The following is a 27474-nucleotide window of genomic DNA, read 5'->3' on the forward strand; positions in this document are numbered from 1 at the left end:
TTCACATCACTCTCAGCAGCCAAGAAATTGCAGAATATCACAAGTAACTTATTTTTTACTGCATTACACTACAGCCAAAAGAACAATTATGGTGGCCATTTTGTTGAAGCCAAAATTCATTAAAACACAGGCAGATCTCCACAATAAAGGGTCTTAGGGGGTACATTTATCAACCTGTGAGTTTTCCGGCGGGTTTGAAAAGTGGAGATGTTGTCTATAGCAACCAATCAGATTCTTGGTGTCATTTATTTAGTACATTATACAAAATATTAGCTAGAATCTGGTTGGTTGTTATAGGCAACATCTCCACTGTTTCAAGTCCGCCGGGAAACTCGCAGCTTGGTAAATTTACCACATAGACTGCAGACTAAGAGGTAAATTTATCAAGCTACGGGTTTGAAAAAGTGGAGATGTTGCCTATAGCAACCAGATTCTAGTTATCATTTATTTAGCACATTCTAAAAAATGACAGCTAGAATCTGATTGGTTGCTATAGGCAACATCTTCACTTTTTCAAACCCGCAGCTTGATAAATTTACCCCTAAGTGTTATAGATTTTTATCAAAGCAGGAGGAGGAGATTCCTGGGAGCTATTTCCTCATGTGGAAATGTAATTATTGCAATGAGAGAATGAAACAAATATTTTACACAGTCTACTGCCTCAGTTTTTATTATGGTAATTTGCATATACTCCAGAATGTTATGAAGAGTGATCAGGTAAATTCCAATTAATTTCAAAGTCCCTCTTTGCCATGACATTGAACTTTATCCCAAAAACAACCTTTCCACTGCATTTCAGGCCTGTCACAAAAGGACCAGCTGAAATCAGGTCAGTGATTCTCTCATTAACACAGGTGAGAGTGTTGATGAGGACAAGGCTGGAGATCACTCTGTCATGATGATTGAGTTACAATAACAGAGTGGAAGCTTAAAAAGGAGGGTGGTGCTTGAAAACATTGTTCTTCCTCTGTTAACCATGGTTAGCTGCAAGGAAACACGTGCAGCCACCATTAATTTGCACAGAAAAGACTTCACAGGCAAGGATATTGCTGCTAGTAAGATTGCACTTAAATCAACCATTTATCGGATCATCAAGAACTTCAAGGAGAGAGGTTCAATAGTTGTGAAGAAAATGTCCAGAAAGCGCCAGGACCATCTCCTAAAGTTGATTCAGCTGCAGGATCGGGGCACCACCAGAGTAGAGCATGCTCAGAAATGGCAGCAGGCAGGTGTGAGTACATCTGCACGTACAGTGAGGCGAGGACTTTTGGAGGATGGCCTGGTGTCAATAAGACCAGCAAAGAAGCCACTTTTCTCCAGGAAAAACATCAGGGACAGACTAATATTCTGCAAAAGGTGCAGGGATTGGACGACTGAGAACTGGGTTAAAGTCATTTACTCTGATAAATCACCTTTCAGAGTGTTTGGGGCATCTGGAAAAACGCTTGTCTTTAGAAGGAAAGGTGAGTGCTACCATCAGTCCTGTGTCATGCCAACAGTAAAGCATCCTGAGACCATTCATGTGTGGGGTTGTTTCTTAGCCAAAGGAGTTGGCTCACTCACAATTTTGCCTAAGAACGCAGCCATGAACAAAGAATGGGACCAAAACATCCTCCAAGAGCAGCTTCTCCCAACCGTCCAAGAACAGTTTGGTGATGAACAATTCCTTTTCCAGCATGATGGAGCACCTTGCCATAAGGCAAAAGTGATAACTAAGTGGTATGGGGATCAAAACATCAAAATTGTGGGTCCATGGCCAGGAAACTCCCCAGACCTTAATCCCATTGAGAACTTGTGGTCAATCCTAAAGAGGCGGATGGACAAACAAAACCCCACAAATTCTGACAAACTCCAAGCATTGATTAGGCAAGAATGGGCGGCCATCAGTCAGTATGTGGACCAGAAGTTGATTGACAGCATGCCAGGGCGAATTGCAGAGGTTTTCAAAAAGAAGGGTCAACACTGCAAATATTGACTCTTTACATAAACTTAATGTAATTGTCAATAAAAGCCTTTGACACTTATGAAATGCTTTTTAATGTTACGTCAGTATACCATAGCAACAGCTGACAAAAAGGTCGAAAAACACTGAAGCAACAAACTTTGTGAAAACCAATACTTGTGTCAATTTCAAAACTTTTTGCCATGACTGTTCACTTGTGTGGCTAATCTGTCCATCTCCTCCCTATGCAGACACCACCATGCTGGCCTGCAAATCCGTGCACTTTCCTGGAAAACATTTTAGCAAATGTGGGCACAATTTTCTAATGGTTATTCATAGAAGCCTACCACACTTACATGATGCTTAGGTAATGGAACATTAATGACCTGATTAATCTTGGGATGTAAGTCCATTTGTGTGCTATATCCTTCGTGACAAAGCTATGTGCATGCGACAAAACGGGGTTTGCGCCAAAGAATGCAACTCATGTCCAAATGCAACTCACACTTGCAACTGCCATTGGCTTGAAGGGCTGGAAAGGGTTTGATGGATGTAGACAGGTGTGTCTACGCAACTGTGGCTAATTCAAGTTCAGGGCATCTTGTAGGTACGTATTTCGCACCAAATACAGGGCAGGTGTAAGTGCCGAATGATAGTGATGACTACATGCATGCATGCAAGAATATGTGTTTGCAATTAAGAGGAATTAAAAAAATGCATTTTATGTACAGTACGCATAAAGATCATCCTGATTAATATATTGCATGTAAAACATTACATTGCAATCGAAGATGAAGATGAATTATGTGTCCCGAAAAAATTAGATTAAGCTGAGAAATCTAAATGTGCACAACATGACAAATGAGCATTTTTGCTGTGGCATTAGACATTTGCTGTACTAATAAGGATTCAGGTATCATGGTGTCAGGTTGCTTGTCTGAAAAAAAAATGTTTTGAGGAAGCATTTAAAGGCTGAGAGTCTCTGAGTGGCATGAGGAAGAGAGTTCTAGGAGAGTAGGTGCAGCTTGAGAGAAGTCTTATAGGTGTGAGAGGAGGAGTTCAGATTTCTGAAAGAGAGAATGAGGTGCATGGCAGATAATCACCCGGTGAGTACCTGGAGATTACTGAAGATTACTGAAGATTTTTTTAGTTTAAGACTAACATTTTGAACTGGCATAGTAGATAAGAGATTGAGGAACATGAGCAAAGGTGTAGGAGTTGAGGTGCCGAATTATTAATAGTTTGGAGGGGACTGACGTCAGACTTGGGAAACTGGGGAGACTGAAATGTTATCCACATCGATTGTTATGTCAGTCAGTGGAGCAGATTTAGAAGGAGGTAAATGATGAGCACTGTTTAATTCATGCTGAGATTTCAGCAGTAAGAGGACAAGGAAGAGGAGACATCGGCTGAGCAACCAAAAACACAATCAAATAGAGAGATAAGGAGCTGAGAGACAGACCTCATCAACATACAGATGATACGGAAAATCAAAGGAGTGAATAAACAATCCTATTACCATATGTAGAGATGGAGAAGAAGAAGGGTCCAATAGCAAAGCCTTCCGGTACTCTGACAGAGAGAAGACAAGAAAAGGAGGAAGAACTCAAATTTGAGACACTAAAGGTCCTGTCAGATAAATAGTAGTACATCCAAAAAAGTGCAAGACCCTGGATTTCTAAAGATGAGACAGTTTGAGTGATCATCAATGTCAAAGGCTGCGGATACATCAAGTGAAAGAAGTATGAAGTAGCGACCTTTGGATTTACCAGTGAGTGTGTCACTGGCATTAGGCTGTTTCGGTGGAGTAACAAGTGCATAAATCAGATTATAGAGGACCTAGTAAGAAAGATGGATAGACAACTCCAAATTAACATGCTTTTCAATACTTTTAAATGAGAAGAGGAGCGGGAAGGGCGGCAGATGGCTGGAGAGCGATGAAGGTTCAGAGAGGACTTAATAATAAGAAGTTTGAAAATAACAGGTTTAAAAGGAAGGTGAGAAGATAGCAGCCGAAAGAGGTAAGTTAAGGAGAGATGTTTACATTGGAATAAATGAAGAGGACAGAGGAGGAACAAGGTCAAGAAAGCAGGTAATTAGGTGTGATGTCTAGAGAGGAGGCAGCTAGTGGGGTGCAAGATTTGAGGGAGAAAGAAGAAGATTGGGCGATCTAGGTAGGTAGCTATGTACCATTTCTAGATTTTTTTTTTAATTACCAGTGGAATTAGAAACTCAAAGTGAGCTTCCAGTTCCACACATGTACCAGCGCCACGGAATGCTCAGTAGAGTTGAAAGGGTTCCGCCAGAATGATAAATAACCTTATGGCTCTCGTTAGTTTTCACCTTGACAGATGAGTACCGCTCAGCTACTATGGTGGTAATAATGTATTATTTGCAGGGATGAATCCTTAGTTATCACCAAAATAAGCATCAGGTACAAATACGCCGCACAGAGCGAGTGGCCCAGCAGCTAGTGGGACAAGTCGCAGTGCTCTCTTATAGGTGTCATCTGTCCCTAATTTCCCAGGGCAGTCTTATTATCCCTGATCTTTGTTTGTCCCTGTTTTTTTTAAGATTTATCAAGCAGATGATAAAAATAGTATTTTTCTGAATGTTAGATGGCATTTGAACCGTCCATTCTTATTTTCTAAACCTTACAAGTTAAAACGTATTTAGACAATTACTTAAAATAAAAAAAAAGAGCAATACAATCAAGTTCTGTAAAGATGTCATGATGGGATTTGTAGTACTACAATGTTCGCGAGACATTATGACATGTGACGTGCTTAAGTTCATTGAATCCGCAGGAAATACTACACCTCAGTGTATTATATCCCCTATTATGTTATGTGTCATGAGATTCATTATAATGTAATTATTTTGCATTTTAAATGCTCATGTTTAATAACCTTTCATTTATAAAGTCTACAGAATAACAACATATATTGAGAACTGCGTTCAGTACACAGCGGAAGAGGAATTGTTATGGTTGAGTTTGTTAATATTGAAAAGCTGTGTAATTTCCGGGGACACACCTTCCAAACCATGGCAGGATATCAGCCACAAATTGCAACTATGAAAGTATTAAAAAAAACTATAATAAAAAAAATAATCTAGGTCGAAGTCGTTTAGGAATCAACACGACTGTATTTTCAGCAAATTACGATTCAGCATTATATTTCTCTGTCAAAATGATTTTTAAAATCTTTGTTCAACTAAATAAATAAACTTTGTTTTTTTATTAACAGGCTGTAAGTTCTTTGTTATTTGTCTGCAGGAAGCTGTTTTCTGGCTGGTGTTTCCAAATACTGTTTGTAAGCTGACATTTAATATATCTTAGCAATCGCTTCGTAGAAATGGCAGCAAGGTTTTGAGGGCATCTAGTTCACGAAACTGCTCTTTAGAAAGTCTTGCTTATAAATTATATTGGAATACGTGGTAAAAATTACCCGTCTGAAAATTAGTGGTGGTGGGGGGGAGCAGAAGTCACTTTGAAAGTATCCGAGGGTGCAGTTGGAACAGGAAGGAGACAATGTAAAACGTGAGACAGAAAGATGTTAGACTTATGTTGCCGATACATGTGGGCCCAAGTCTGACTCGGGCCCGCATGGCCCAAGTCAATGATCCAACCGGCTGGTTGGCACTTGGCACCGACATCTGGATAATATGGAGCACAGTTGAGAGCGATTGGAAGATGACCCAACACAGATTCGCTCATCAACAATCTGGACTTACACTGTAATGTGGAGCCAGTTATGTCCAAAACAAATGAATGGCAGAATGTCGGCGTACATGATCAAACCAAGTTTGTCATGAACCACTGTGCTATGTACCGTATACTTTGGACCCACTATAATTTTGGGCATGCCGCATTTAGGAGGCCTGTGCCAGTCTCGGGCCTCAGCACATCATGTTACACGGCTCTTTATGGAAAATATTAATTATTTGCCGAGGGGGTTCTCTGGCTGCGAAGAACTCCTTTAACTTTTTCCCCCCTAAAATATTGCTCCTGTGACCCTCATTCCTGCATTTCATAACCAGTAGGAAGACAATGTAGCCACCTTTATTTCAAGTGTAACAATTTTACATCTTTAGTGTTTGAATACATTAGTTTACATTCTGACAAAATTAACACTAGTGTGTATAGGGAATATAGATTGTAAGGTCCACGGGGGCAGGGACCAGTCTGAATAATTATATATAATTACAGTGTAATATGTAGTGCCTCCCCCCACTTTTGCATGATCAGGTGACACCAGTCGCGTTGAGAGTTTGAGCCACCACCGTCCACAGTATCATTAGTGTACGACATCCGAGCCGGCTAATTGCCCTTGGCAGCCAGCTAGGTATTATGAAATAGGTTTGGCACTCACAGGTACCTAAATAGTATAGCAGTTAGGTATTTAAGCATACTTGCCCACTTTACCAGAATTTCCGGGAGAATCCCAAATTCTGGGCAGGATGAGGAGCCTCCATGCTGTGATTTGACCTGAATTGCATCACTTTGGGCAGCATGGTGGCTAAGTGGTTAGCACTTCTGCCTCACACCACTGGGGTCATGAGTTCAATTCCCAGCCATTGCCTTATCTGTGAGGAGTTTGTACATTCTCCCCGTGTTTCCTTCGGGTGCTCCGGTTTCCTCCCACACTCCAAAAACATACTGGTAGGTTAATTGGCTGCTATCAAATTGACCCTAGTCTGTGTGTGTGTCTGTATGTTAGGGAATTTAGATTGTAAGCTCCAATGGGGCAGGGGCTGATGTGAGTGAGTTCTCTGTTCAGCGCTGCGGAATTAGTGGCGCTATATAAATAAATGGTGATGATGATTATGATCATTTTGGTCCCGCCCCCATGGCAAAATGACATTTTTGCATCATTGCATCACGGGGTGGAGCCAAAAAGCCTACGGTTCTCAGCACCCCGACCCCCTCCGTCAAATCGTCCTCACACCCCACCTCCCCTCCGGGATCTCTCGGAGGGGAACTTTGAAAGATTGATAAGCATGTGTTTAAGGGGAACATTCTATTATATGTTAGGTTAGTGGGCAGATCAGATTAAGGTTTTTTTGTATACATTCTAAATGAACCTTTATCAAACTATTGTTAACCGCTGATAACAAGCAAAGTGGACGACCTGTGTAACTCTCTTTGAGGAATTTACTAATAAATATTACCTGACATGATAGGAGACTAGAAAAAAAAAATAGCCACCTTTTAAATGTAATTAAGAAGAATTCATTTTCATGGGAGTAGTTCTCCTTTTGAAGAATAAAGTCCTACACTTGTACAAAGTGAGAAGATAACCGGCCTCTGAATGGAGACATTTGAAGTCCAGACACACGGTGCTCCCAGCTAGAATTTCCACTGATCACACGGGCAAAAACAAAATGCAAACCAGGATTTTCCAGACATGAAAGTCAAACCCTGGGGGATTACGGTCCAGGTGAGTAGTTTTTTGATTGATTTGACAACTACAAGTACGGTGACAACTTCTTTCAAGAGTCATCCAGCAGATACTGTACGTGAGTGATCTGAAAGTTGTATAATGAGAGCGTTCTAAGACACGTGACTTCCCATCCTCACTATATAAACTTCATATCAAGCTGTCACTTAGACACCAGCGTCGACCCTCTTAAATGTTAATGAGAGTTTAGTGACGACAGCTTGTGGAGGGTTAACAGGCGGCTCACAAAGGAGGTGGAGAAATTGAACAGGGCTGGAGACTACAAGAATCTATTAGATATCTATGTAATGAACATAGGTGGGAACTTATAACTGGAGATTTAGGTCAGGGTATTACAATAGCCTATTGGATACTCAATACAGCACAAGATCTCTGCTGTGGATCTTGAAATTGCAAAGTCATTAGGAAATACTTGCCATTGTATTTGAAAAACATATTTTGCTTTGTGGGTATGGAGGGGTTAAAACGTTTGAGGAGAGAAGTCTTTGATCTTTTCGGCAGGAACAACAGCTGCGTTTTGATTAGTTTCGCTGCTTTGGACGGATCATAGTTGGAGTATTGTTGGAACGATTATACTGTACATCAAAGTGGGTGGGAGGCTTGTAGGTGTCAACGGCAATCTATATATGACGTCATCCGCCGACCACAGCGCCCGCACCCCTTGTGCTCCAATCACGTGATGCCCGATCCCTAAGCGACCGGACCGCTGTAATCTGGCAAATCCGTATGTGTGGCGATTTTGGCCACAGATCAGGTTGAAAAACTAAATTTTCACGCAAAAATATATATATTTTTTTTAAAGAAAAACAATAAAACAAATGATAAAGAAAATGACAACAAATGATAAATAATACCCATTGGTGCTGCTCTTCGTCTGTGCTGACCAAGGCAAGTGCTTAGTTTGCCTATTTGGTAAATATGGCCCATTATTATTATCATTTATTTATATAGTGCCACTATTGCTGCAGCGCTGTACAGAGAACTCACACACATCAGTCCCTGCCCCATTGGGGCTTACAGTCTAAATTCCTTAACATACACACACAGACAGACAGACAGACTAGGGGCAATTTTTGTTAGCAGCCAATTAACCTACCAGTATGTTTTTGGAGTTTGGGAGGAAACCGGAGCACCCAGAGGAAACCCACGCAAACACAGGGAGAACATACAAACTCCTCACAGATAAGGCCATGGTCGGGAATTGAAGTCATGACCCCAGTGCTGTAAGGCAGAAGGGCTAAGCACTGAGCCACCCTGCTACCCATGTTATCATACCACAATATTAACTTGGATGACTGCAATCTAAGCCTATGTTAGAGCATGTTAAAGCATGCTCTTACAGTAGGTGACTCACAGCAGGCTGCCTATTAATTAAGAATTGTAACCCCAAGGTTGCCTGCTAAAGTAGGCATCACATCACTAAACATTCTAAGGGTGGGACGGGCACTGTCGTAAAACATGTCATTAACAGTGAAGGGGTTAACACATAGGAGACATCTTCAGAGATATTTTGGAGTCAGAACCCCTTACATTATATCTATCAGGCCATCTCATGCTGAAAATCTAGCTACAACTCCCAAACTTAATTTCTTTTAAAATTTTATCTACTTATCACTGGTAGGTCTTAACAGAACTCCATCCCCGCAAGCAGTTTCCCGTACGGACTCTTTTCCACGCGTCCCCCCCCTACTTCATGCTTATGAAAAACTCACTGCAAATCACACAGCCTCCCTGACCACACAAACAGCCAGCACCAAGACTTTGGATTAAAACATGTTTTGTTCTACCTTAATGTATATCCATGACATGTTGTCATTACGGGATTACTGTATGCATCATTTAAATGTGTTATTGATATATTATTCATGACTAACTTTTACTGAGTATTATATTTGGACTATACCAAGTATAGCTATGCTAAGGCTAATTGTGCACCTGATTTATTAATATAAACGTTCACTTGCGAATACAACCTGGAGAAATTGGCAGACAAAGCGGATGACTTGAATACTTGTTTTTTTTGGAAACGCTAAGTTTCTGGGTTTTTAATCATGTTAGCTCCCAAAAAAATTAAACAAATTAAAGTCAAAAGCTGGATGCGTGTTGTGTTTTGTATTAAGGGTTTGCACTTCAATAAGGCAAAGAATGCATTCCGTTACAGAGAAGTTATCCACAAAGCAGACAGCGGACTATTTCAGAAGCCAGCGCTTTTGGGCATTGCCTCCAGTATCATTGCCAGACACTGGTCCACAGCATTGTACAACGTTCTGTTTTACTTTGGCCTCACTTTAGTCACCATAACAAAGTATTTACCAGATCCATTTAAACAAATAGTCTGTCGAGAGGTGAAGAGGAAATCTGCATGCAGAACATTTTCTTTTTCTGTCAGGAAATTCTTTATTTTAATTTTTCTCTACTCAATTGAAAACATGACTGACGTTCGTGTATCAAGCTCAGGCGCCAAAACTAAGCAAGATTTCATCAAACTATTTGTTCAATAGATTGTGGAATTTTATTATGCATACCCTTTGATTTTAAATACTTTACATTACTAAAGTAAGTGGCCTTTTACTTTAGTTAGTACTACATCTAGGGGTGTATTTAAAAAACTGCTGGTTTGAAAAAGTGAAGATGTTGCCTATAGCAACCAATCAGATTCTAGTTATCATTTATTTAGCACATTCTACAAAATGACAGCCAGAATCTGATTGGTTGCTATAGGCAACATCTTAACCCACTTTTTCAAACCCACAGTTTAGTAAATACACCCCCTGCAGTTTACTCAAACCTCTACAATTTTTAATTATGTTCCGTTAGGTATCAGTTAATGTATTTAAATTCAATAAACAGATTTGGAAACCCCACATAATGGACAGGCTCTGTCACTTAGCTAAACATAGCGATAGGTAATCACCTATTTTAGTTTGCAGATATTGTGGGGGATACTTAGGATGGATGTTATAAAAAAATACTGGTAGCTCTTATTTTAAGGGCAGTATACAAAAAAAGGAAAAATAAGCCACTTTGCTGAATCATACAAGTCCATAATCTGCCAGGTCACGCCCCTTTATACAGAAGACAATCCCACCGTCATGTTAGCCACACCCCTTTTGGTGTCCAATAATTGTGACAGCACCTGATTTGATAATGATCTTGCCAGAACAGCGGAATTTGGGAGGAGTTTTAATTCCTCTATTGTGATTGGAGGAATGTGGGACCCTCTGTGCCACAGACGCCCATGTATGTATGGGAACAGCCCAGATAAAGATGACCATTTGTTCCTTCTCAACTTACTTATTCTACCTAGGAAGTAAGGGGACGACTGGACTGCCATTGCCATATATGTACATTTAGAAAACCTTCACAACATTGGAATATTCCTGCACACCTGTCTTATTTGTACATTCCTATTTGCATTGTGCCTCCTGCGCCCCCAGGATATGCAATCGGTTCTCTATTGAAAATAGTGATTAATTGCAAACTGGTGTTAGAAAGAAAGTGGCTGCACTGGTCATAAACCATCCTGTGTCTATGGGCTCCTTCAGGTGGGCGGTTTGCAAACATTTTCTAATTCCATTTGGAATCCAGTGCAAGAAAAAAATGCTGCAGGGACTGGGGGTGTTTGATCTCCATTCCAGCACGTGTCCTCTGCTCGCACAGGCAGCCGTATAGACCTCAGGTCAGAGCACAGTGTAAGATCATAGGGTATGCACAATATTCCTACAGCAGGCTCTGACCTGGGGTTCAGATGTCCGTTAATGTGTACATCAGACGCACCTGTGCTTGCGGTATTAGAATGCATTGCAAGAGAATTATGACACAACACTCCTCTGAATGACACCTAACAAGCAAACAAGCAAATGTTTGCGGGAGATCAAGCATCTCGTTATTAAGCAATAATACATAAACCCTTAAAAACAAGAAATTCATAGTTGTCTACTCTCCCGGAATGTCTGGGAGACTCACAAATTAGCAGGAGGTCTCCCAGAATCCCAAGAGAACAGGCAATTCTCTCGGAGAGTGCTCACCTGTCAAAGGGTATTGTTCTCCGATTTCCTTGTGTTCTGATATATTGAGTAATATATATACTGAGTAAGTAGAGAGGTGCTTTGCAAAAACAAGCTATAACTTCATAAACAGGGTATTTTCTTTTGAGACTGTAAGCTCCAATGGGGCAGGGACGAAAGTGGATGATTCCGTATTCTTTGTGCAGCGTTGTGTAGTATGATTGGCGTTATATAAATAAACAGTAATAATAAAAGGGTCTTATTTACGCGCAGAGGACAAATAAACAGTAACTTATAGAAACCAGGCACTTACATTCAATGTGGAACTTGCACTAGATTGAGGAACCCTAATTGCTGATTGGCTACCAGGACTTAGCAGGGGCGGATCTAGAAAAGTATCCTACCCGGGGCGATTTAGGGGGGGGCGATTTAGGCCCCGCCCCCTTTTTTACTTCAAGGCTGCCGGCGGCTGCACAATATGTGCAGGTCCGCTCGGCAGTGACAATGTGCTGCCCGGCTGCTCTGATTGTGTTTTAAACACAATCAGAGCAGCCGGGCAGCACACTGTCATTGCAGAGCGGACCTGCACATATTGTGCAGCCGCCGGCAGCAAGCCCCTGCTAGGGGGTGCGATCGCCCCAATCGCCCTCCCCTGGATCCGCCACTGGGACTTAGTATAATACATGTGAGCCTTTTCCTGGTAAATGACCCCTTCTACTTTAAGCTGGCTACTTCTTTTTCCTCAAGTTATCATGCTGATCACACGATAAATGATCATTTGGTAAGATATCTCATTAGTGTGTGCGCTCTCCGAACATGTTTTATCATACTCAAGCACTTTGCATCTGTTCATTTGGTTTTATAAATTTCCTAAAAATCAACGGTGAAACGACGTCGGGCAAATGTGGAAGTGTGTATGCACTCACGACCAGCAGCGTAGGCAGATATCTGTAGAGTGCACAGAGTCACAATCTTTTCCGCAGATGGTTATGTGAGATGAAGTGCACAGATCTGAAGGTAAATCGGATAGATGTGTACACATGAATCGGCTGCTGATCGGGACTTTCAGTCGTCGGTGAAATCGTTACAGAAATCGCATCTGAAGTACCGTATATACTCGAGTATAAGTCGACCCGAATATAAGCCGAGGCACCTAATTTTACTACATAAAACTGGGAAAAGTTATTGACTCGAGTATAAGCCTAGGGTATAAGCCGAGTGCCCTTTTTCAACATACAAAAGTATGCTGAAAAACTCGGCTTATACACGAGTATATACGGTAACTTTCTGCAGCCAGCTTAGCTCTAGATAGTGCAAGTTTAGTCGTACTGAGTATATTCTCCAATTCTGTTGAAATTTAATTTAATGCCCCCCCCCCCCTCCATGTTTTGGACACATTTTTGCAATCCTACCTACAATTTGGGTGCAATTAACCGGCCTCAATTTGCCTAACACAATGAAAATGCACCTGTAGAAGCGTACAACATATTCACTTTTATTTGCTACCGTTATACGTCCTTCTAAACAATTAATTAACAAGTAATGGTTCTACCATCAAAATGCAACAAACCAGTGACTTTTATCCAGGCGAATTCCAAAATGCATTACCCCAGCAAAGCAAACACACAAAAAGATTACTTTTGCAAATATCTGGAGATAACCATCATTCTGCTGGGCGATTTAATCTAAAAAGCCGGTGTAAAAGTTTTGTGAAAAGCAAGAAAAGGTCAGGCAGATTGTTCTCATTCAGCACACATTATAATGCATGAACAGGTTATAAAGGAAGGTACCTTTGTCTAACCTCCGCCCCTCAGGCTCCCACCGACTGGATGTTACATTAAACGAATTTCGGGATAAAGGTACCAGTGAGATTGACAGGTGTGCCCTTCACTTAGTAATGCCTCTGCCAAAAGAATAAAAAAAAAACAGCACAAATTTACTACTATGCGAAGAGGGGGGGGGGGGGGGTCGGTGTTCATATTTCATAGTGACAGAAATTAAACTGAGGTACGTGTTTCCAGAGTGTAATACATATCCAGGTTTCACCATGAGACGTCGCATTCCATCTAAAGCATTTCTTTCCCTCCCCCCCCCCTGCTCACTATAAAACACCTTACCCACAAAATATTCAGGATTTGTGCTTATTCCAAAAAGCCGTTCAAGTTTAGTCACGCAACTTGGCCTAGCAAAACTTTCTTTTTTTGCATAGAGCGAAAATACGTGATCTGATGCTGTCCAAATGTCAAAGCAGCAACACATTTTTTTTTATCCACTTGCTACAGAAAATTCCTGATTGAAAGATTGAATATTCTGGGATATTTAAAGCATAAAAAAAAATGAATTACAAATTTGTTTCAAATCACAGGACCAGCTTTATGAACCATAACAATAACTTTGAAGGCAAGAATAAATGTCCTTCTTTTTCTCAATACAGCTGGGGTGATGGTTTTGTAGAATGTAGCTGGGTTTAATGGGATAAATACTTAGTTCTTACTTTTCAGCATGGCTGCAGGTAATATAACCTCCATTCTAAAGCTGCTCATTGGCAAGTGAACAGACGGAGGGTGTGTCAGTAATAGATTTTATCTCAGTCTTACCCGAGGGGGGAAGAGAAGAATCATGAGATATAAACTAGAACCACCATTGTCTGCTGCTTGTTCCAGGTGCATAATCTGGTTACTAAACTCACCCAAGAAGAGCTTAATATCTAATACATTAACAGAATGACACATGCACCAGTTCACTAGGGTTGGTGGAACTAAGAGGTATATTTACTAAACTGCAGGTTTGAAAAAGTGGAGATGTTGCCTATAGCAACCAATCACATTCTAGTTATCATTTATTTAGTACATTCTACAAAATGACAGCTAGAATCTGATTGGTTGCTATAGGCAACATCTCCAAACCCGCAGTTTAGTAAATATACCTCGAGTACTCAAGAGAACAAAAACAAAGGAGAACACTTAATAAAAAAATCTCTGTGATTCTATACGTACTTCTGTGTATTGGCTCGGGCAGTCACATAGTCCTTGCCAGTTCTATACAATGTCACCGATTCTGGCCTATTTTGGTCCTTAATTTGTTTGTGATGGTACATTTTAAATAAAGTTATTAAAAAAAAAAACAACAACTCTGTGATAGCAATAAAGGGTATTTAATACTATCTTACATTACTCAATCTCTGTAGCTGGGAACCGCCATAATGCTCAGTCTCTCGTGATACTGTGCTGTAAAGAAAATTATTTGATGATGGACTTGTTGCATTTGTTTTGTTTTTTTAAAGTATGCTAAAATGTCTGAAAATGATTCTATAGGATGTGTTGCTGCTAACAGGGCAGTGTATTTATTGTTTAGAGTCTGTGACTTACGTGTGTAAGATGTTCACTGAAATATGGCAATGTTCAGTGAGTGCATTCAATGGGATTCCAGAGCTGCTCTGACTTTGAAAGTAAGGGGAGACGGTTCATCTTCTTCTATATTTTAGGGGAGCTTAATGTAATATATAAAGAAAAAATGTAAAAATCCTTTACTATTAAGATATTTAGGGTTACTTGTGAATAATTGAAACAATATTCAACATAGACTCATGTTGCCTATTAACTACCTTGTGGCTGCATGTTTTTTTCTCTTTATGACCAGGCCAATTTTCAAATTTTGTGTCTATTTTGCTGGACATAACTTATTTATTTATTAGTGTTTTTGTAGCCTGTTGGTTATCATACTTGATTTTTAAAGTAGCTGCTTAAATTCATCTAGGCCAGTGTCTGATGGGTGCTTTAGAAAATCACAATTATTGAAGAGTAAACTGTGACTATGCCAGTCTCATGAAAGTGAATGGAAAACGCTGCATGCAGCATTTTGACAGCTGAACTGTTATAGTTTGATAGGGGATCAGTGTTCCCTACTAAAATGTCTGCTCAAATTCATCTTAGGTTAGTATTGCTTTAGAACGCTGCAAATTCTTACCTGTAATCTGTCAGTAAACCAGCCTCATGAAAGTGAATGGAGAACGCTGCATGCAGCATTTTGACAGCTAAACTGGTATAGTGTAACAGAAGATCACTGCTCCCTATTCACGTTTTTATTATAGGCTTACTGACAATATCATTGCTTTACAATGCTGCTGTTTCCTGGCCGGGAAATCATAGCCTTCTGAAAGACCAGTCTGATACTGCCCTTAAGAAATTCATATATTCTCAGGAATAAGAGATGTCTGTGGAGAATAACACAACAGTCCATAGAATAATATTATATTTTCTTTAAATTGCAGTATGGTATTAAATCATAATATTATCCGTTCCAAGATTCTCTCTGTAGACATCATTAAAACATACAAAAACACATTGTAACATTTTATAGAGTTAAACACTAACAGAAAACACAGAATACACACACAAAAAAAAGTATTTTTTGCCAAGAAAATTGGATGACTGCGGTTGAAAAACACAGACAACGGCAATCAAACTCAATATATTTTTTTTATACATTTTATTGATCGGTGACAAATCCTTTTCTGATCATGTTTCAGGACAATTGATTTTGATCATTAGGATTACTTGAGTCTTGTGTAATCTCTTCAGGAAGAGCTCATTGGAGCCTCAGGCAATTGAGAATAATGGCAGGAATAGGTGTGCGGCTTGCGAAGGTTGGATGTCAATCTATCTGACAAAGTGAGGGAATTCCACAACTATTTTCATCCCACTTCAAGTGACTTAAAATTACTTTGATGTCTGCTGAAGCATTACCAAATTGGGCTCAGTTTTGAAAATAGCATAGTCTGGCTAACATCCCAAAAATCCTTAAATCTTTTGTCATCTCACCATTACGGGTGTGAACGCTTGGAACAAGATACACCCATTACTTAAGGTGCTTATATAAACCCCTTCACTTTCTAAAAAGACCAAAAAGTTTTGATATTTTATATATTGTGTTGCTTTCTGCTAGTTTGTTAAACAACATGTGTATAAAAATGTGCGCAGGACTATTTAAGTGGGATATCCTGCTGAACTAATTAGGACGGGGTCGTATTATAAATGTAGCTGACCCGTGTGCAAGTGTAATACCAGGGCCCCCTTTCACCCTCCCCCTCCAATATATTACGCCTCTTCACTTGTGCTTTCCTAGTGGTTGATAATCTTTACTTGCCGGGATCATTTAAAAATTCTGTACTTCAGGCAGAATTCTCAACCCAATCTATTTTGCGGGAGCAGGAACAATGGCGGAACAGCTGACGCTACTAAGTAATTTTTGAACCGCTTTGCCTGTCCGGCACTGAAGCGGTTCACAAGACAAGGGAACAGAATGGAGCCCGCTTGACTTGTGTGCCCGTGAGCACTGCATCCACGGTAGAAGTGCCAGTATTTAAGTGTTTTACGAATGCAGAAAAAAGCTGAGGGAAAACTCTTGTATCTAGCTTTGCAGTGTTATACGGCTAGTAATGTGCTATAGTGTCAGATTTAAGGACATGAGCACAGTATGTTACTGGATCAGGGCCATCTTAACAACATTATGGGTCCCCGGGCAAAGCAGTGCACCGGGGCCCCTAGATATAGATATAGATATAGATATATAGATGTATACAGATACAGATATAGATATAGATATAGATATATAGAAATAGAGATAGATAGATGTACTTGCTCAATGACCCTTGAAGGTGTTTTTTACAGGTTTTTTTCTTTTGCAGGATTATTTATTCTCATTAAGAGCCCTGCCTATGGGGCCCCCTTGCCCGTGGGGTCCCCGGACAGCTGCCCATCGTGCCCAATGGATAAGATGGCTCTGTACTGGATCAGGTGTTCCTCGGGGACAGGTGCAAACACCTCTTTGATTTTACTCCAGAATGCAAACGTGAGATTTCGTTCTGCGGGACAAAATACTCTGGGACAATCAGGATATTTAAATGTGCTTCAGATTTAGTCGGAATCCGCATGTGTAAAATGCGCAACGGCGTAACACATGTGGAATTACATCAGTGTAACCGCACCTCTGCTACTGGGGTTGTGGTCGGACTGGGGACACTTAAGGCCAAATTCTGCTGGCAAAATGCGGAAAGTGTGGAACAAGGAAAATATTTTGCAGAGCAGTTTTGAATATTTCATGCATCTCCATGTATGATATAATTCCTAGCAAGCTTTACATATCCTCTTAGGAACAGGGGTAGATAGAGAGCAGCCTTAGAAGAGTTGACAGAATAGTTGCCAACATTTCAAAAGAGTTTCCGGCCACAATTAGCATTGGAAGCGCGTTCTGGGTTATTATACAGCTTTGGTCTGTAGAGCGCTAGAATCCAGTCATGTTTATTATAACATACTGGTGCAAATTCCAGAGAATAAGAAATATATTGTGTAGTTCATAAATATTAAAAAGATAAGGACATTTCCAGACACAAAAATGGACAAATCTTTAACCTGGGACCATCCAGGGATATTAGGGACAGTTGACAATTATGGATGAAAGCCTTATGCTCAGCCTATAACTTTGTACCATTCAGAAGGTCAGAGCTTTTTATTGTAAGAAGCATTTATTTTGCGCACTAATATTGTTTACAGTAGTTCAAGTCACTATTTTCCACACAAACAGAAGATACCTATTTCAACTACCTCACCTCCAACCTTAACGGCATGAGATACACTAATCCCCAACATTAACTAGAAGAGATACACTCATCTCCAAAGCAAACCACAGGTGATACTCATCCCCAAACTTATCTGCAAGAGATACACTCATCCCCAACCTTAATCGTAGAAGATGCACTCATCCCCAACCTTAATCGTAGTAGATACACTCATCCCCAACCTTAATCGTAGAAGATACACTCATCCCCAACCTTAATCGTAGAAGATACACTCATCCCTAACCTTAATCGTAGAAGATACACTCATCCCCAACCTTAATCGTAGAAGATACACTCATCCCCAACCTTAATCGTAGAAGATGCACTCATCCCCAACCTTAATCGTAGAAGATGCACTCATCCCCAACCTTAATCGTAGAAGATACACTCATCCCCAACCTTAATCATACAAGATGCACTCATACCCAACCTTAATCGTAGAAGATACACTCATCCCCAACCTTAATCGTAGAAGATGCACTCATCCCCAAGCCAAATTGCAGAAGATGCACTCATCCCCAACCTTAATCGTAGAAGATACACTCATCCCCAACCTTAATCGTAGAAGATACACTCATCCCCAACCTTAATCGTAGAAGATACACTCATCCCCAACCTTAATCGTAGAAGATACACTCATCCCCAACCTTAATCGTAGAAGATGCACTCATCCCCAAGCCAAATTGCAGAAGATGCACTCATTCTCAAACCAATCCACAGGAGACACACTCATCCCCAACCTTAACTGCAGGAGATAAATCATCCCCAAGCTGAACCGCAGGAGATACATTCATACTCAAACTTAACCACCGGAGTTATTATTATTTATTGTTATTACCCTTTATTTATATGGCGCTACAAGATTTCCACAGCGCCGTACAAAAAACAAACAGTAGACCAAACAGGGTACAACAGCACAGGACAAAAATGGATAAAACCAAGAAACGTTGGAGGAGAAGAAATGGTATAGAGAGAGAAGGGAAGAGGGTCCTGCTAGCAAGAGCTTACATACTAAATGGAGGGCAAACAGACAGTAGGAACAAGAGGCGTCAGTGGAGGAGAACAAGCTCAAGAGGAGCGCGTACGGGGAAGAGAGAGGCAAGGAGAACAAGCGTGGAGAAGGTTAGGTGGATAGTTGGTAAACTTTGAGGAACAGATGAGTTTTGAGTACCCGTTTGAAGGTGCACAAATTAGGGGACAGTTGGATGGAGCGAGGGAGGTCGTGCCAGTGGAGAGGGCAGCCCAGGAGATATCTTGAATTCTGGCTTGGGATGAGGTGATCAGTTCGGAAGAGATGCGATGGTCTTTGGCTGAACGCAGGGAATGAGAGGGACTGTGAATGGAGAGGAGGTTAGAGATACAAGGGTCCATGAAGTGGGAGAGGGTTTTGTAGGAGAGGGTGAGGAGTTTGTAAAGGATTCTGGATGGAAAAGGGAGCCAATGTAAGGCAAAGCAGAGATGGAAGGCCGAGAAATAGCGGTGTGAAAGGAAGATAAGTCTTGCAGCCGCGTTGAGTACAGAGAAGGGAAATGAGTGAATGGATAATGGTTTTAGTGGCATCCTGAGAACGGAAGGTTCCGATGCGGGGAATGTTAAGCAGTTGGATCAGGCAATAGATTGAATGTGGGGGGCAAAAGACAGGGAGGAGTCGAGGGTGACACCCAGGCAGCGGAGTTTGGGAACTGACGCCGTGGTGGTGTTGTTACGTTCATCCCCAACCTTATTCGCAGGAGAACCACTCATGCCCAAACTTAACCACCGGAGATACATCATAACCAAAGTTTATTGCAAGAGATCAGTGATTCTTTTACTGCAGCTTCATCCTTCACCCACATATACAAATACATTTTCTCACAATTTAAAATGATAACAAAATACTAATAATTTCTTCTTTTTATATTTCACATGGAATCCTCAGCAGTATCTGCCTTGCAGCTTATATTTTGGCTTTATTCCTGAGCTGGGATCTGCTTTATCCATCTGCATCATGATAGCTTGTACAGCATTGCCTCTTATTAAGGAACGTCTCATAAAGAAGGTGATTTAATCACTCCCCACATCGTCTGCTCAGTTTGGAATACTCATCTCTATCCCCCACACTAAATTCTAGATGGCCTTACCTGTGCCTGCTCCTTTGTAACATCTGTAGGCCTCTCTGACATAATTATATCTGATTACTCCCAAAAGCCTTCTCCTTTGATGACAGTGAAGTATCTTCTATAATTTGCTCTCCAATCCCTCTTACTCATCTTCATATATGTTTGCAGATCTCCAATTTCTGGTTCACAAGGTAAAAAATAATTATTTTAGTCTCTATTGTATCATCTCCCCGAATTCACTGATTGTTGTACATTTATTAAAGGAAAGCTATCATTAAATTATACTTTGTTTTATAATGCTGGGCAAACATAAATATAATTCATATATACAATATATTAAACTAAGAAAAAAATAGAATACTTTGTTTATGTGAGTTGAGTTGATGTGATGTGCCAGTCATTTAATTTATTTTGCATTATATTGGTATAACCTGTAAGTGTCACCATTGGTATTACTTTTCATGAAGAGATTTAGCCAGTGACTAAAAGCTCTTGTTAGACAGCAACATATTAAAGCTCCAGTACTATTCATGGGACAGAGGTGTGTGCTGGTCAGTGGCGGATCCAGGGGGGGCGATCGGGGCAATGCCCCCCCCTCCCCCAGCAGTACAAGTACTTTAAATTTCAGTCCAAGATGCCGATCAAAATGGGTAGAGGGGGCAGGGCCAAACGCAGGTGGTGGGCGGGGTTTTCCGGGGCCAGCCAATCAGAATGAAGGAGGGGCATGATTATGCAAAATCGCCCCCCCAAAAAAAATTACGTCTAGGTCCGCCCCTGGTGCTGGTGGGATGGTGGGAAACAACTCTCAAATCATGACTGTCCCACTTAAATCAGGACATTTGGGAGGTATGATAGCACATATGGATCAACTGTAGCATGTTTATTCCATAGCGACCATTTAGATATCAGCTTTCTTCAGAATCATGAAAAGAGTGACTTGATATTCAATAGTTCGATATTTGCAGCTCATGTCGGCCATGTTCCCTTCCCGCTCCAGGATTATCATCCTGTTAAAATTGTTAAATTTGTTAAAATATTTATGAAATGATGTCTGTTCGAGAATGAAAGGTTACAATTTATAGCATTTAGAAAAAAAATTATTCGAACAGTGAACATTACTGTGTTCCAAGTTTCAAGTTCGCTATTCAAGTTTTAGGTTCGCTATTTGCCTATTGTATTAGAAAAGTTGTAAAATTGATCCATTTAAGCTTGCCCATGTTAACTGGGTAATCATACATGGCAAACCTGTCTGCATTGCTCAAATTTATGTAAAAATTTAAGTGAGGATCCACGAAAAATTATTTTAGTTGATCTAAAGTTTTGAAAATTTCATTCAAATTTTCAAACTTCAGATTCAATGGAACAAGCCAGTTTTAAGAAATTTTAGCATCTCTAAGGGTAACCAAATAAAGACAGAGGTGGAGCGAGTAGCGAAAATGGTTAATAATGCTTGCTGCTTAAAATGATTCGATATAGACTTTTTCACCACAACATTTCTGTAAATGCCGACTTAGTTCCAAAGTGGTAAAGACTAATTTCACAGAAGACCTGAAAAAATCCACGAGGAAGACATTGGGACATTCTGACTTTAGAATTAGGATAAATTAGGATCTGTGGTTGGAGGGCATATGGGAAAATAATCAGAGCAAGTGGGCCAAGAATTATGTATGTGCCATTAAGCACTAAGTTTCGCATAATAATTGTGGCTTGATATTTTAATCCCAGCTCCTCACATAAATGAATTGACAGCTGCGTGGGAGGTTGTCATGTTCTGCGACATAGACAGCGCAGAGAAACACATACTGATTGCTCTATAATAAGCCGTGCATAAGGACAGTGTATTTTCTCCTTTCACATAGTTATTTTACATAGGTGCCACGAGAGGCGTAGACTTAAACAAGAAACAGTTTGAGATTTCACCCCCCGAACCTCAGTAAGAGGATAGTTACACAAGGGCACCTCTGCAATCAAATGAGTTAAGCCTGAATCACTTCCAATGGACCGTTATCTAGACATATTAAATGCTGCTATCTTGTAGAATGTACCATCCTATATATACACTACATACTATGCACCAGCTCTGTCTAGCACCAGTGCTGGTTAAATATGTGATGGTCATCATCATCCTCTATTTATTTATATAGCGCCACTAATTCCGCAGCGCTGTACAGAGAACTTGCTCACATCAGTCCCTGCCCCATTGGAGCTTACAATCTAAATCCCCTAATATACACACAGACAGAGAGAGAGAGACTAAGGGCAATTTTTAATAGTAGCCAATTAACCTACCAGTATGTTTTTGGAGTGGGGGAGGAAACCGGAGCACCCGGAGGAAACCCACGCAAACTCCACACAGATAAGGCCATGGTCGGGAATCGAACTCATGGCCCCAGTGCTGTGAGGCAGAAGTGCTAACCACTGATCCACCGTGCTGTCCATAATGAGGCATGGTACATAAAAGAATTGTTGTAGAGGCTGTTACTGAGCCAAGGTTCACACCAAGGTACTGCACGTGTATAGTCCACCCAGTGGGTGCGCCATGTATTGTAGTTTGTTGGACAGGTGACAGCATGACACAAGGGCGTAATTATCTCTTTCTTGTGAACTGTTCTCAAAATCCTTGCAGGAATTTGAGAACAGTTAAGTAAGGGTATATCTCTATCTATCTTTCTATCTATCGATCTATCTCATATCTATTTATCCTTTCTTATTCTGATGGTGTTTATAAAGAAACATACATATAGTATCATGCACTTGTATCTTTTTTAGTTTTAAGCAAGTACAAATGTATAGCTAAAGAAATGAATGTTCTATTTCTGCCTCTTACCCTTTTTTACCCTTGAGTCTTAGTAGTCCAAAAATAAAAATACAACAATAAATGTGAAAATGTCTCCACTTAAAAAATAATTATAATAATAATAATAATAATAATAATAATAATAATAATAATAATAATAAATAATAATAATAATAGTAATGATAACATTATTATAATTACTAGTATTATTGTTTTTTGAACTATTTTGTTATACAAATCACAACACTGGTAAAACATATATTTTCTTTAACCAATATTAATCCTTATTATTCAACATTTAATTTTGCGTTAGGTTTTTACACTTATTCTATGTGTCTTGATAAAAATAGGAAATTTCTACTTTAAGAATTCAAAAAATAAAATTGGAGTTTATGACGAGCTCAGTGACTTGGGCTAAAGTTTGTAATATTAGTCTGATTTTTTTTAAGTTAGTGGTAGTAGTAAGAAATAACATTTTAAAAGGGGCTTAAACATACGTAAGATTGAAAAAGTATCAGTTCTTTTTTTTTGTCTTAGGGTAAAAACTAATTTACATAAATATTTATTAAACCACAAATAAGGTACAAGCAATAAACTAAAAGTAAAATAAATGGTAGTACGCTTCCTAAAAAGGTCAATAGTGCTTGGTATGAAATAAAACATATTTATGAGGATGAGACTTGTTTCAATACTTGGCAAACTGTACTGCTCTGTCCCATCATCTACTATCCAGGTAATGAAATGACGAGGCTGAATGCAAACATAAATTAAGCAGTTTAAAATTCTACAAATTAAGAAAAATTACGGTGTACGGCAATTAATCAGACACACTGTTATTTTCCGTTAAAGTAAAATTTGTGTCAACAAACAACCAAGAATGGCCTATAAGTGGAGATCGCATTAACAATTAAGATCATTAAGTAGTCAGTTGTTTTAGAAAGTAATTGAAAATGCAGGCTGTGAATTACATCGAAACACAAATTGATAAAAGACTACTTGTTGTGGTTTTTCCCAATGTAGGCTTTGTACAAACAGATTAAGCTTGTTTTCTAAATTGTTCCAAAATAGCCTGGGAACTAAAAAAAAAAAAAAATTAGCTGGTGTTACAGCCCTTCTCCTTAATAACCAACACACCCCTCCCTATTCCCCAACACCTGTTGTTAAAAATACACCCACAATGGCCTTCAGCGTAGATGCCCAGCAGATGTGAAGATGCCTAGAGGTCTCTCAGATGTTTATGCTCCCAGGTCACGTGGGGGCACCGGGAATAAGAGGGAAAATTATTCTGGAATTTCAAAGGTCACCTCTGAACAAAAATAGTGAAAATTGACCACATGTCAAGAAAAACAAAGATGTAAATAGTAAAAAAAAAAGCAAAAGAGAAAAAAAAAAAAACCTGGAAATCTTGCTTAGAAAAAAACCCAAATCTGAATGCAGACAATATATTATACACCATCAACGATAATACTACAACATAAAAATAATAGTAATTATTCAATATCATGGATAGAGATTTTAAGACACTACCTGACAGCTTATTTACTTGAATTACTATTTAATATAATGACAATGCATAATAATAAAAATAAATGAATGTTGAATAAAAACTGGTATATATGTTTTTTTAAAAAAAATAAAATAAAATAAAACACTTTCTGATCCTGTGCGGTAGAATTTAAAATAACATTCTAAAACGAAAAAAACAAACATTCAAGCAATCAGGATTCACAAACAACTCTTCTGCTATGAAGTATTTTTGTACTTTAAAGATACCAGACAGTCTTCGGGGAGCAAAGTTGCTTATTACATACTGTTCAACATGTGGGAATTTAAATCCCTGTACACGGCCGTAGATCGGCAGTATGTTCTTACAAAAATTATAAGGTTATTTTATTGTCATGCAACACAAGGAGGTGGGGGGGGGGCATTAACTCCCTACTACTTTATTTTAATCATGCATGAAAGCAAAATAAGTGATTGCTAAAATGAACAATATTGCTATATATATATTTTTTTAATTTTGGACCTACAGCAGCACAGATGTTACTTTTTCCCCTAAAGAAAATATAGACTACTTTTGTCTTAATATAAAATGTTTGCAATGTTGAAAAACCCAAATAATAGAATATTTTGGAGACTGTTGAATTTATTTTTCCCCTGTTTATATTGTGTCATGATTTTATCAGTTTAAATGATGCAGAAATAAATGTGTTTTATTAAGTAAATTATAAAAGTACTTGTCTCAGACTTACTTGTGTTTCATATCCTACTGTTGATGTACGTGTGATGTTGTGTGATTTATTGTATCTTGGTAATATATATCTTTATCTGTGTTTTCATAGATTTTCTTCACTGCTAATAAGAGTATGTCAAGAAAATTTTACATTTTTGGTGAGTTTAAAATCTCTTGCTACTTATTTTGTGATGCTGCAGGTCCACACAGTGGTGAAATGTACAGTACATTAAAGCTTCGAAGATACACAAAGAGTTTGAGTCTCCTTGTGACATGAAGTTCATCCAGCTTCTCAGCGCATCGGATGCCAGCGTCCAACTTCCTTTTATAAAGAGTATAAGAGCTGTTATAAAGGTTCTTTAATAAAACTGACTTTGCTGAAGCTGTTCAATATAAGTTATAAATAAAACACTCTGAAATAATCATGAAGCTATTGGTGCACATAAACTGCGGTTGCCCATCTACTGTTGCTGTTGCATTTAGATGGATACCTAACCTAACAATACCTAAAACAAGTACTTACCTCTCTCTTTAGCATCTGCCTACATAGGTTATCGAATGATGGTAGGACCTAGATGAAAGTTATTAAAAACACACTGAATACATGGGTGGGATACTTGGCCAAAATGTAGGTAATAACAAGCTTCAAAGTGTTAAACAGAAAAAAGGGAGAAGGGGGAGATTTAGTTCTCATATTGAAATTTGTCAGATATATAAAATATGCATCACCTTTGTGACTTGTGTAAAATACAGGACAGAAATATAGGAGAACACTTGAAGGTCTATTTACTAAACTTCGGGTTTAAAAAAGTGGAGGTGTTGCCTATAGCAACCAATCAGATTCTCGCTGTCATTTTCTAGAATGTACTAAATAAATAATAGCTAGAATCTGATTGGTTGCTATAGGCAACATCTCCACTTTTTCAAACTCGCAGTTTAGTAAATATACCCCTTAGACACACTAATTCCAATCTGAAACATTTGTGCATTTGTATAATAATGTTAATAAAATATTTGAAATAAACATGAGGATCTTAGTGCACATGTTGGTCAACTGTGAATGTCCATCTACCACAACATGACTTCATTCAGATAGGTATCTACACTAACTTCCATACAAAACTATTAAAATTAAAATGCAGATCAAATAACATATATGTATGTATGCAGATACTTTCAGTAAATATGTAGATGATGGCTGTACACCAGCCTTCTGCACCATCATGGTGCTTAGTAAATTAGCCTATAAATTATCAGGTTATGATCTAATCTTTCAGGTCCTCTGTTGCTTCGCTGATCCATGTAAAGTTATCAAATGCTCTATATGTAAATGAAAAATCTGCATTTCACAGAATATATATTGTCTATTAGAAAAGCTCTATTAGAAAAATAGTGTAAATTAATTTTAAACTGTGGTGTGGTTGGGATATAACGGTTCTTAAAAGTACACTTAAGGCATGGAAAAATTCATAAAGAGGTGAATACTTAGCAAAACAGTTTTGAAAGTTTAGCTAATCTCTAGCGTGCGTTCATGTATGGCTGGGAATCATCATGTAAGGCATTTAGTAATCATTATCATCATCATTTATTTATATAGCGCCACTAATTCCGCAGCGCTGTACAGAGAACTCACTCACATCAGTCCCTGCCTCATTGGAGCTTACAGTCTAAATTCCCTAATATACAACAAATAATACATGTAGTAAAGCAAAATAATACAGTACAATGTTTATTTTTTTCATTAAGTAGCAAAGCTGGCTTTAGAACTTTTACTAGGCAGTTGCTGGTATTTGATTTGCCCAAATCTGACACCAGCAACTGTCCAATCAGTAGTTCAGGCAGGTGTGTCGTTTGTGCTGAGTATATCAGTTTAGAAAAAACTCTGATATATGTATATATATATATATATATATATATATATATATATATATATATATATATATATATGTGTGTGTATATATATATATATATATATATATATATAAAAAATCTACTTGTGACAATATACAGTATATTGACTAAATTATTTGCCCTTAAAATGAGGGCTAATGTAGAAAAAGAAAAATCGGTTACCTTTGCTAGGCAACTATTTTTGTTGAATGTGTAGTGTAGAATTATGCTTTCTGTAATATATTTATAGTGCTTAAATATATGTATTTACCCCCTTGACTTATGGTACAAATGGAGCCATCTTGTGGAAAGACATTGGTTTTCCATTTATTACATCTGTGTTTAGAAGGGGGCCTGGTCCTATGTAAATGCTGGTGCAATGTTGGAAATTAGAATTCATATTTTTCCTCAAAGAGCACATGTCTGCT

The 27474-nt window shown here is 39.0% G+C and overlaps 1 long non-coding RNA gene across 2 annotated transcripts in view; it reads right to left on the reverse strand.

Annotated features, from left to right (window-relative positions):
* LOC142157613 (uncharacterized) overlaps positions 1 to 25729 on the reverse strand; it is a 37403-nt gene extending 11674 nt beyond the window's left edge. Inside the window, exons 1-3 of one of the 2 annotated variants that reach the window (XR_012692524.1) lie at positions 25680 to 25729; positions 20148 to 20305; positions 15326 to 15624 (exon numbers count right to left, since the gene is read on the reverse strand). This is a non-coding gene — a long non-coding RNA (uncharacterized LOC142157613). Of the gene's footprint in view, positions 1 to 15325; positions 15625 to 20147; positions 20306 to 25679 lie in introns of those variants that run through there. The other variant, XR_012692525.1, reaches the window with a different exon arrangement.
* Positions 25730 to 27474: the final 1745 nt, after the last annotated feature.

The sequence above is a fragment of the Mixophyes fleayi genome, chromosome 5, assembly GCF_038048845.1.
Source record: "Mixophyes fleayi isolate aMixFle1 chromosome 5, aMixFle1.hap1, whole genome shotgun sequence".
NCBI lineage: Eukaryota > Metazoa > Chordata > Amphibia > Anura > Limnodynastidae > Mixophyes > Mixophyes fleayi.